This window comes from Anomaloglossus baeobatrachus, chromosome 7 (assembly GCF_048569485.1).
Source record: "Anomaloglossus baeobatrachus isolate aAnoBae1 chromosome 7, aAnoBae1.hap1, whole genome shotgun sequence".
In the NCBI taxonomy this organism is placed as follows: Eukaryota; Metazoa; Chordata; class Amphibia; order Anura; family Aromobatidae; genus Anomaloglossus; species Anomaloglossus baeobatrachus.
This window is the reverse complement of record NC_134359.1, coordinates 233485715-233497956: the sequence shown is the minus strand read 5'-3', so window position 1 is coordinate 233497956 and position 12242 is coordinate 233485715. Positions and strand designations below refer to the sequence as shown.

At 43.7% G+C, this 12242-nt stretch overlaps 1 protein-coding gene across 1 annotated transcript in view; it reads left to right on the top strand.

The window, feature by feature from the left end:
• SHISA9 (shisa family member 9) overlaps positions 1 to 12242 on the top strand; it is a 512605-nt gene that overhangs the window by 467080 nt on the left and 33283 nt on the right. The window lies entirely within an intron of this gene.

The window sequence follows — 12242 nt, the reverse complement described above, 5'->3', positions numbered from 1 at the left end:
CAAATGTCGCACGAATAACGGGGGCGAGTGCTATCGCACACAACATTGCTAGCTATTGCTAGCAATGTCGCAGCGTGTAAAGCACCCTTTAGCGTTAAGCACCCTTTTCTGCCTGGCTGCTGGCTGTAGTTTCCAATCTCAGGTGCAGCTCTTTGAGATCACTCCCCTTCCCTATTTAAGTCATGTGATCTGATCACATGATGCCTGTGATAGAAACTGAATCCTCATTTCTATGTGATCCACTTTTGAAGGAGCAAGCTCTGGAAGAAGACGTCTGTCGGGTGGTGTGCAGCAGTGGTGTTTGCTGCACTGAAGCCACCTGGAGTGACTTTTCCATGCATGTCTATTTCCCTTGTTTGTATTCCTTCCCTTGTGTTTCTGTAGTGTACTGGTGAGTCTAGTGAACTTGTCAGCCTGCTCATTAGGCAGGGTGAGTTTAGTGCCAGCTGAGGGAATAAGGTATCCTGCTCATGACAGGTTGAAAGAACCTGTATAGGGACGCTATGGCGCTCAGGAGTCAGCTTGAGGTGAGTTCAGGAGGTGCCCCCTCACCCAAGCAGCAGGAACCTCCATTGTATTGTGACCCCTGTGTTTCCTGTGTGTTTTTACATCTTCTGGGGGTTTACCTGGTACTAGGTAAACCCCGCTAGTCATGTGCATGACACATAATGAGCACAAGCATGCAGTGTCAGACTGAGCTTCCAAGGGCCCACCAGTAACACTGACTCTGGAGGCCCACTGTTCAGCTAGCCTCATTCACACCTTTATCTGTACTTCTATGTAAGTGGGTAGTTTGTTGAATGAATGAATGAATGATGAGATGCTGCTTATTTCTGTACATAGTGAATAATGTAATGGGGCCAAATACTGGTCAAACTTGAGAGGAAGTGACTCACTCCAGCACAGGGGCCCACCGTAGGATTCCCCGGTTTTCCTGTGGGCCAGTCCAAGCCTGCAAGCATCTTACTGTCCAGCTCACAAATAAATCAAATGGAATGAAACTGGTTTAAATGCCGCGCTAGAAACCACAGATGCTGTAGATAAAAAGATTTTCTTTATTTCATAATTCTTTGCGTTTCAAAGGCATCTCCGCCTCCTTCTTCAGGAACAAAAATCATAATACAAATATGGCCAACAGAACCTATATATAGGGAAACAGGTAGCCATAGATAGCATAGATACATGGCTACCTGTTTCCTTATATATAGGTTCTGTTGGCCATATTTGTATTATGATTTTTGTTCCTGAAGAAGGAGGCGGAGATGCCTTTGAAACGCGTAGAATTATGAAATAAAGTAAATCTTTTTATTTACAGCATCTGTGGTTTCTAGCGCGGCATTTAAACCAGTTTCATTCCATTTGATTTATTTATTAACTGCTCCCCGGGGCCGCTGCTAAACCACTATAATCACTCACATGCAACCTTAGGGTGTTGTGACTGGCACAACCCTACCAGGTGAGTGGGTCTCTTTCTGTCTCTCTACCCTCATACCGGGTAAGACCCTATTGCGCTTTTTTCCACTACAGCTTTACAAGGTGTCCAGCTCACAGGCAGAATTGGCGTAGACAGGTGTACGCGTAGATCCGTCTGTCTGCTGTATATTATTTTATTCATTTTAATGCCACTAATTTAAGGTATGTTTTAATATATATTTTGGAGGTTTTTTGCTGGACAATTTTTGTGTTTGGATCTAACTTGATTCAATCAATTGCATATACAGAATAGAAGACCTACCATTATAATCTATAATTACAGAATAAAAGTTGTTTAAACCTAGGTATACTAACAATATGATTCATCCGTACATTCAGGTGATTCTTAAGGATGCTGTGTAAAAATAGGAAACAAACAATATATACACTATTTACAAATTGTTTTAGCTTCAATTTTCAACTTAACATTGATTTGTGATCTGATTATGATAGCAAGAATCACAGCTAAAGTCTATGGATCCCCCCTGTGCAAATCATGCAGTTGCAGCAAGGATCAATAGACAAGTCAGAAAAAAGAACTATAAGTGCCTTCAATCAGAAAACAGAAGGCTTAAACAATAGAAAAGTAATGTGTTAAATAGCCTGCGTAACTCATGATATTCAAATTGCCTCTCCGAGAGGAAGGAGACGAACTCTAGCGCCACCTACTGGAAGTAGCAATCCTAAAAGTCAAAAGTGACCATTTAACAAGCCTTTTCATATGACACTGAATCACTATCACTAAAGCTCACTCTTGATATAGCATAGGTTTACAACCTCCTTGTGTGACATGGTGCAAGTTGGATGAATACTGTAAACTGGATATTGCATAATATATAGTTAGTTACTGTATATAATTAATATGGTTTAAAGAAGATATATGCCCATCAGGTTCAACCAAGAGATGGGAATTGATAAAGGTGGAAAGAGCATATGTTCAACCATAATGAATGGTACAGTCTGTCCAAAAAGAGCTAATCTCTACCTCCTGATCCCAATTGTCAGTCCCTTGAACCAAACATTCAGAAAATAACTTTACACATCTAAAGTGGGCTTTACACGCAGCAACATCGCTAGCGATGTCGCTCGTGAAAACATCGCCCCTGTCGTTTGTGCATCACGGGCAAATCGCTGCTCGTGGTGCACAATATCGTTAGTCCCCATCACACGGACTTACCTGCCTAGCGACGTCACTGTGGACGGCAAACAGCCTCTTTTCTAAGGGGGCAGTTTGTGCGGCGTCACAACGACGTCACACGGCAGCCATCCAATAGAAGCAAAGGGGCGGAGAGCAGCCAAAAGAAAGTGACGCCCACCTCGTTGCCGGAGGACGCAGGTAAGGTGTTGTTCGTCGTTCCTGGGGTGTCACATGTAGCGATGTGTGCTGCCTCAGGAACGACAAACAACCTGCATCCAGCACCATCAACGATATTTGGGATTAGCACGACGTGTCAACGAACAATGATAAGGTGAGTATTTTTAATTGTTAACGGTCGTTCGTAGGTGTCACACGCAACGACGTCACTAACGAGGACAGATGTGCGTCATGAATTCCGTGACCCCCAACGACATCTCGTTAGCAATGTCGTTGCGTGTAATGGGGCCTTAAGACTTTGAAAACCATCAGCAGTTCCTGATGTGACCAGCTTCCTCAAGAGGCAGATTATTCCACAGATTTATAATTAACAGTTATTGATCAAGGAGGTCAATATCCTCTCGAGAGTGAACCTTTATCCAGATAAATGAAATGCCCCATTGTCTTTTTCTTCTACATGAAATAGCATTTGACCTTACTTTATGGCTGGGCCATTGATGTACATGTACAAGCTAAAGGGAACCTGTCACCAGGATTTTCCCTTATGAGCTATGGCCACCACCAGTGAGCTCTTATATACAGCATTCTAGAATACTGTATATAAGAGCCCAGCCCGCATTGTATAACGTAAAAAAACACCTTTATACTACTCCCCTAGGGGGACGGTCTGGTCTGTTGGGTGTTGCTGCTCTCGGTCCGATGCCTCCTCCATCTTGTAGGGTCACTGTCCTCTTGCCCAGCCCAAAGTGTATGATGCGTCCTGCAACATTCACAGAGAGGCCTCCATTGCGCTCCTGCGCATGTGCACTTTGATCTGCCCTGCATGCGCACCACAGTACTGTGACAGGTTTCCTTTAACCATGTCCTACTTAAGGGGTCTCTTCTCAAGACTAAATAAATGTAACTATTTTCATTTTTATTCATAACCAATATCCTCCATGCCTCTTACCAGTTTTGCAGCTCCACTTTATACCTTTCTAGCTTCAGGGCATTTTTTTTGCTCAGAACTGAACTGCATGAACCAGATTACGTTGCACTAACACTTTGTAAAGTAGTAGTATTATGTCCCTCAAAAAAAATTGGTGTCAATAGAGTAAATCCCCATATGTCCTGCTTAACTTAGTTAAATCATGTACACATATCTCTCATTACCAGACCCTACTCTAATAGAGCAAAAGAAGTCTTTGCTCCTTGGCAGCCTGCCAGGGATGTAAATCCAAATAGGCAATAGTTGGACTTCATCAGCACGATAGGCATAGTAACATTTTCAGTATCACCTGAAGGTGACATCTATATTGGAAGAGAGCCCTATCATTCAGTAAACGCCAGTGCACACTTAACATACATACAAAGACAGTGTTGTGTGCTGATATAAAGAAGCAGCAGCAGACAGAACAATATCAGCAGCAGCACTGAGTTAATTGACAACTAGCAATGAAACTAGCTCCTTGCCCAGGTACCTCCTATAGGGCATAGGTGCCTTAAGTACTTGCAGCCTCCCAGCTGACCTGGGAGGCACTTCCAGGTTAGGAGGGCGCTGGTCCTTTAAGAAAGGAGGCAAAATCATGGAAGTGCCTTACGGGCAGAGACTGGAAGCCTTCAAGGTGCACAGACACTCCTGGAGGCAGCAGCATGGGACGGGGACGGGACAACCTGGACAGGTGAGGAAACCGATGTCCTTGCCAGCAGAGGAAGGCAGGAAAGTGCAAGGACACTGGTATGTGCCTCTAATGCTATGTGAGGTTATGGTTGAGCACATTATCCTTCCTGCACAGGTGCACTGCCGTCTCTATTGCTTAGATATCCAAAGGGGTATTGTAGATTACACTAGTATACATATTTTCAACCGTTTTTTGGTTCAAAAATAAAACGTGCCATTCCGTATTGATTTTGATGTGCTCAGTTCAAATATCGCAACAAAAGCTGTCAATTGCCTTTTGTGTCTTAATATCGAATAGCTTTTGTTTTATTACTATGCAAATTATATAGATAATGCATATAATTGTAGTAATTAATTTTAAATATTATTATTACTCTACACATAAAAATGAATTGAGGGCATCTACCTATCGGGCACAGTGAGGGTAAGGACAAGCTTTTTCTATTGGTCTTATTGGCTGGTTTATACAAGAAGAGGCTCATGTTCAAGTGGTCGAAATGAGCTACGGACATATGTGGCCACCAGCATTGGACATATTCGATGGACATTCTGAGATGGAATTGAAAGAACACCAAAGTGCACTATTATACATTTGTAACAGCAATATCTACACATAAGTGCTTTTATTTTTAATTGTATTATCATATTATGTTCAGCATTATCTAACAGGTAAATGTAATCTCTATTTGTAGGTCAACCACTTTAATTTCCATAAAGTGGCACATATACTTTATTCCCATACATTTATCAATATTGACTAGGCTCATTCATATCCATTATGCAGACCATGGAAGCATGCCAGCTCAAAACTATATCAAATACACTTTGAAAGCAATGTCCTCTAGGCATGTCACCTGTTCCAGCAACCCCTGGGAGGTAGAACAAAACTTAGACTGTTCACTAAAAACATGAGTTACACAAACATGAATTGCAATTCAATCTTTCTAGAAAGCAATATACGGTATATAAAAATCCAGTAATGCAAAATATTCATGGAGGCTATTATTCAACTGATTTTATAGAAAAGTATTGTTCAAAAAGGAATGCTTTAACCCTTTCACGACCGGCCGATTTTTCGCTTTCCGTTTTTTTTTTTCGCCATTCTTTTTCTGAGAGACGTAACTTTTTTATTTTTCAGTCAATATGGTCATGTGAGGGCTCATTTTTTGCGGAACGAGCTGTACTTTTAAATGAAACCATCAGTTTTACCATATTGTGTACTAGAAAATGGCAAAAAAATTCCAAATGCTGAAAAATTGCAAAAAAAGTGCGATAGCACTATGGTTTTTGAGATATTTTATTCACTGTGTTCACTATATGGTAAAACTGATGTGTGGGTGTGATGCCTCAGGTCAGTGCGAGTTCGTAGACACCAAACATGTATAGGTTTACTTTTATATAAGGGGTTAAAAAAAAATCGGAAGTTTGTCCGAAAAAAGTGGCGCACGTTTTACGCCATATTCCGTGACCCGTAGCGTTCTCATTTTTCGGGATCTTAGGCTCAATGACGGCTTATTTTTTGCGTCTCGAGCTGACGTTTTTAACGGTACCATTTTTGCGCAGATGCTACGTTTTGATCGCCTCTTATTGCATTTTGCGCAAAAGTTGTGGCGACAAAAAAACGTCGTTTTGGCGTTTGGAATTTTTTTGCCGCTACGCCGTTTACTGATCAGATTAATTGATTTTATATTTTGATAGATCGGGCGTTTTTGAACGCGGCGATACCAAATGTGTGTATATTTTTTATTTTTTTAACCCTTTAATTTTCAATGGGGCGAATGGGGGGTGATTTGAACTTTTAGGTTTTTTTGTTTTTTTTTAATTTTTTAAAACTTATTTTTTTACTTTTTTTTTTTATTTTACTAGTCCCCCTAGGGGGCTATTGCGATCAGCATTCCGATCGCTCTGCAGTATCTGCTGATCACAGCTGGAAGGCTGTAAACAGCAGATACGCTGTCTTTCTCTTTTGCTGTGCCCCGGGCACAGCGAAAGTGAAACCAATTCATGTGTAGTACAGGAGTCATCACATGACCCTGTACTACCATGACAACTATCGGGAGTCACGTGATCGCGTCACGTGACTTCCGGTTTCGGCGGTAAGTAAAAACTTTACCGCGATTGCGCTTATAATGGCGCTGTCATGTATTGACAGCGCCATATAAGGGGTTAATCGGCACGAGCAGATAACGATTCTGCTCGTGCCTAGCAGGCACACATCTCAGCTGTGAAAATCAGCTGAGATGTGTGCCGATCGCGGCATGCTGCCGCCGGAGGACCGCGGGCAGTAAGATTATGTCATTTAGGACGTAATTTTACGGCCCGCGGTCGTTAAGGGGTTAAATAGAATAAAAACATGTTTAGTATTCATAGAAAATATATGAAATTGAACCTTTATGTAACCAAAGGTGAATTTATGTCACATGGCGTTTTGCATGAACTTTGCCAACTGTCAGGCTCTGTTCACATTGCAGATTCTGACACTCCACCCAATGGTTTCTCTAGTCATCACAGGCAGACTCGGGCGTTGACCTGCTGTGTGCTCAGTCATAGTCAGGCTAGCAAGAGTTAGCCTCTGCTAGCTTGCTTGTTGGGCTCCTTTGATCACATGTTGTGAGGAAGCTAGTCACATCTGCTCCTTGCATATTTAAGCTGGATGAAATTTTCTACCTCTGCCAGCTATAGGTTATACTGTGTTGGTCTATGTGTAGGTTCTACCGTTTTAGTCTGTGTGTTTTGGTGTCCCAGACTATCTGCAAAATTTTGCTTTTTGCCTGGAGTGGTTGTAGAGTTTACCCGTTGTCTTGTGATTTCCTCCCTGCTTTTGTTTTCCTCCTTTTCTTTTATTGTCTTACACCTCTGTGAGTGCATACTGTGTGACAGTGTTTTGGTTCCTCTGTCTGTCTTTGTGGGTTTACTCTCACTCCTGTCCTGGTTCTCCCTGGGGGATGGGGTATCAGATCAGGGCTGCTCAGATGCAGGACCAAGAAGGAGACTCAGACATCACCACATTTAGAGGTATCCTTGAGACTAGAGACAGCATAGGGCCCACTAGCCTGAGGGTCAGCTGAGGAGCCCCAGTTTAGTTGTCTGCTATCCCCATAGTCATCATAACAGTCTAAATAGAGAACATGTAGATAGCTTTCAGTCAATAAGAAGAACCGCCCACTTGACTCCTTAACTTAGAAAAATCAATAAACGTACTTAATAAAAACAATTCATTTTGAATCTTTTCCTACCATAGTACATATCAATCTGCAAAGTTATTCTTACTTCATGCTACCCACACTAGAACCTCAATATTAATAAGAAGTTTCCTTTGAATACCTGATTTTACACAGAATGCATTGTAAAATTAATAAATAATAACGGTATACATAATGTGTGACGTCATTGTAATACTACAAAAATTTATGATTAACAAGACCAATACTTCAAAAACATGTACCGTGAATAATTTCTATATAGTATTAAAGTTTAAGTAAAATTCCCTTGAGGAAATTATATCAAAGTGAAGAAATGGCTGGTCCCTGTTCTGAACGTTAGGACAGGAGTTATCTATCAAAGCTGCGTAGTTATTTATTATCTAAGGGTAAAATGTAAATCAGCATGATGCAGCATTCCTTAACCTTTCTGGAATTGCTGCTACCTTGGGATGTTTTTTTTCAAGGATAGAAGGATTTTTTTCCAGTTCAGCAATCATTATGTGGTCAACAAATTAATTAGAATTCATTTGTTAGAAGACCACCAGGGTGTAACATAAATATCTTCAGGTTATATTTAACCCGCTGGTCATATAATTGAAAGCCCAAGGTACACCACTGACATAAAAAGAAAAGATACGGCAACTATGTGCTCCTTTTGTGATAGACAAAGTAAAGTGAAGGTATCAAGAGGAAACAAATGTTCCTTTTCTTATGAGAGGATGTATTACATCTGAATTTGCTTAATTAGTAAAATCTACTTACTGTAGATTGATTGGTCTTTACTAGGGATGATCGAATACTTCGATTATTCAGCTTCGCGAATATTTTCCGAATACCTCGCCGCTATTCAACTATTCGCGAATATTCGATGCGCAATGTAAGTCTATGGGAAACCCGAATAACAACTATTTGGAACTATTCGGGCTTTCCATAGACTAAGGCGGGCTTTGCACACTACGACATCGCAGGTGCGATGTCGGTGGGGTCAAATTGAAAATGACGCACTTCCGGCATCGCATGCAACATCGTAGTGTGTAAAGGCTCGATGATACGATTAACGAGCGCAAAAGCGTCGTAATCGTATCATCGGTGCAGCGTCGCCATAATCCATGATTACGCTGACGCGACAGTCCGATGTTGTTCCTCGCTCCTGCGGCAGCACACATCGCTGTGTGTGAAGCCGCAGGAGCAAGGAACATCTCCTACCGGCGTCACTGCGGCTTCCGTAGGATATGCGGAAGGAAGGAGGTGGGCGGGATGTTTACATCCCACTCATCTCCGCCCCTCCGCTCCGATTGGCCGCCTGGTGTGTGACGTCGCTATGACGCCGCACGACCCGCCCCCTTAACAAGGAGGTGGGTCGCCGGCCAGAGCGACGGTCGCAGGACAGGTGAGTCCATGTGAAGCTGCCGTAGCAATAATGTTCACTACGGCAGCTATCACAAGGAAATCGCTGCTGCGACGGGGGCGGGTACTATCACGCTCGGCATCGCAGCATCGGCCTGCGATGTTGCAGCGTGCAAAGTACCCCTTACATTGCACATCGAATAGCCGAATAGCGGTGAGGTATTCGGAAAATATTCGCGAAGCCGAATAATCGAAGTATTCGATCATCCCTAGTCTTTACCTTCCAGGACTGTCAAATCTTTAACTCTGGCCCCAACAATTTTCCCAGGAAATAATAATATGGAAGCATGTTGCTGGCCTTCACAGAAAAAGTACAGTTGAAACCAGAAGTTTACATACACATCTACAAAGCCATCCACAACCTGTCTCCTCCAAACATCTGTGACCTAGTCTCTCAGTATCTACCCACACGCAACCTCAGATCCTCACAAGATCTGCTTCTCTACTCTTCTCTTATCTCCTCTTCCCACAATCGCATACAAGATTTCTCCCGCGCCTTCCCCCTAAGGACTCTTCACCACTTGCGTTTACAAATTCTCAGCGACACTCGGCTACAAATGTGAGTCGAGTGTCCTGCGTGTGGTCTGTGTACGGTGTGTGTTTTTTTCCTCACATAGCAACCGTATGACATGCGAGCGTCATGCGGGTGCTATGTGAGTGTTTATGCATACCGCGTCGGACTGGCTACCGAAGGAATCTCCAGTAATACCAGGCCTGGCCGCGGTTACCTGCACTGAACCCCGGATCTGTCACCTGAGCTCCAGAGATCAGCCCGGTCTGTCTGCAGCTGTGCTGAACTGAACAGCAATCGCCGGGGAATCAATCACTCGGCGCTTGCTGTTCAGGCTGCACTCTGGAGCTCAGGTGACAGCTCCGGGGTTCAGTGCATGTAACCGTGGCCAGGCCTGGTATTACTGGAGATTCCTCCGGTAGCCAGTCTGACGCGGAATGCAAGTGTCAAGGATCCATGTGACATGCGTATGCCATCTGTATGACATGCGCATGCCACCCGGATTCTGATTTTTTTTCTCGCTCCCATAGGATTGCATGGGGGTGCGAGAACTGAGACTCGGTGAAATCGCAGCATGAGACATGCTGTAAAACATTTAGCAAGAGGACATGGCCTCATTGATTAACACTGGTGCGAGTGCGATCCAATTTTCTATCAGATCGCACTTGCACATAGAAATCGCAGGTGGAGAAGAGCCCTTACTCTGGAACTCTCTACCCCAGCATATCAAACTTTCAGCTACCATGGAAGGCTTCAAAAGGAATTTGGAGACCCACCTATTCCATCAAGCCTACAGTAACCCTCAGACCAGTTCACCACTGCGCAATCAGCTCTTTCCTCACCTAGTATACCCTCACCCATCCCCTGTAGACTGTGAGCCCTCGTGGGCAGGGTCCTCCTTCCTCCTGTACCAGTCTGTGCCTTGTATTGTTCATGATTATTGTACTTGATTTTATGTATACCCTTTTCACTTGTAAAGCGTCATGGAATAAATGGCGCTATAATAATAATAAAAAATAATAATAATAATACACTAAAAATACACATCTGCATGTTTTTTTTCACTATCTGACATGAAATCAGAATAAACATTTCCAGTGTTAGGTTAATTAGGAACCAAAATTATTTATATTTGCCAAATGCCAGAATAGTGAGAGAGAATGTTTTAAGGCATTTTTACTACTTTCTGCAAAGTCAAAAGTTTCCATCCATTTCATCAGTATTTTGTATTATCGCCCTTCAACTGTATGACTTGGGTCAACCATTTTGAATATTCTTCCACATGCTTCTCACATTAGTTGGTAGGAATTTGTGCCCATTCCTCATGACAGAACTGGTGTAACTGAGCCATGTTTGTGGGTCGCCTTGCTTGCATCTGCTTTTTCAGCTTTACCCATAAATTTTCAATAGAATTGAGATGATGGCCACTCCAAAACATTGGCTTTGCTATCCTTAAGCCACTTTCTAACCAGTTTAACAGTATGCTTTGGGAACATTGTCAATGTAGAAAACCCATTTCCGCCAAGTTTTAAGTTCCTGGCTGCTGTCTCGAGCTGTTGCTCCAGTATTGCCACATAGTCTTCTCTCCTCATGATGCCATCTATATTGTGAAGTGCATCAGTCCCTCCTGCAGCAAAACAACCCCACAACATGATTCTGCCACCCCTGTGTTTTAGGATGGTGTTCTTAGGGGTGCTTTACACGCTGCGACATCGCTAAAGCGATGTCGTTAGGGTCACGGAATTTGTGATGCACATTCGGCCGCGTTAGCGATGTCATTGCGTGTGACACCTATGAGCGATTTTGAATCGTCGCAAAAACATTCAAAATCGCTAATCGGCGACATGCCCCCCTATTCTCAATTATTGTTGCTGCTGCAGATACTACTACTAATAATAATCTTTATTATTAGATACGATGTTGTTCGTCGTTCCTGCGGCAGCACACATCGCTATATGTGACACCGCAGGAATGAGGAACCTCACCTTACCTGTGGCCGCCCGCAATGAGGAAGGAAGGTGGTGGGCGGGATGTTCGTCCCGCTCATCTCCGCTCCTCCGCTTTGATTGGGTGGCCGCTTAGTGACGTTGCTGTGACACTGAACGAACTGCCCCCTTAGAAAGGAGGCGGTTCGCTGGTCACAGCGACGTCACTAGGCAGGTAAGTATGTGTGACGGGTCCGCGCAATTTTGTGCGCCACGGGCAGTGATTTGCCCGTAACACACAAACGATGGGGGCGGGTATGCACGCTAGTGATCTCGCTAGCAAGATCGCAGCGTGTAAAGCGGCCCTTAGGCTTGAAGGCTTGTCCCTTTTTCCTCCAAATGTCCCATATTGTTTAAAGTCATAGTACTCTTAGGGCCACTTTACACGCTGTGATCTTGCTAGCGAGACCGCTAGCGTGCGTACCCGCCGCCATTGTTTGTGCGTCACGGGCAAATCGCTGGTCGTGGCGCACAAAATCGCGCGGATCCGTCACACATACTTACCTGCCTAGCGATGTCGCTGTGACCAGCGAACCACCTCCTTTCTAAGGGGGCGTTTCGTTCGGCGTCACAGCAATGTCACTAAGCGGCCGCCCAATCAAAGCGGAGGGGCGGAGATGAGCGGGACGAACATCCCGCCCACCTCCTTCCTTTCTCATTGCCGGCGGCTGCAGGTAAGGTGAGGTTC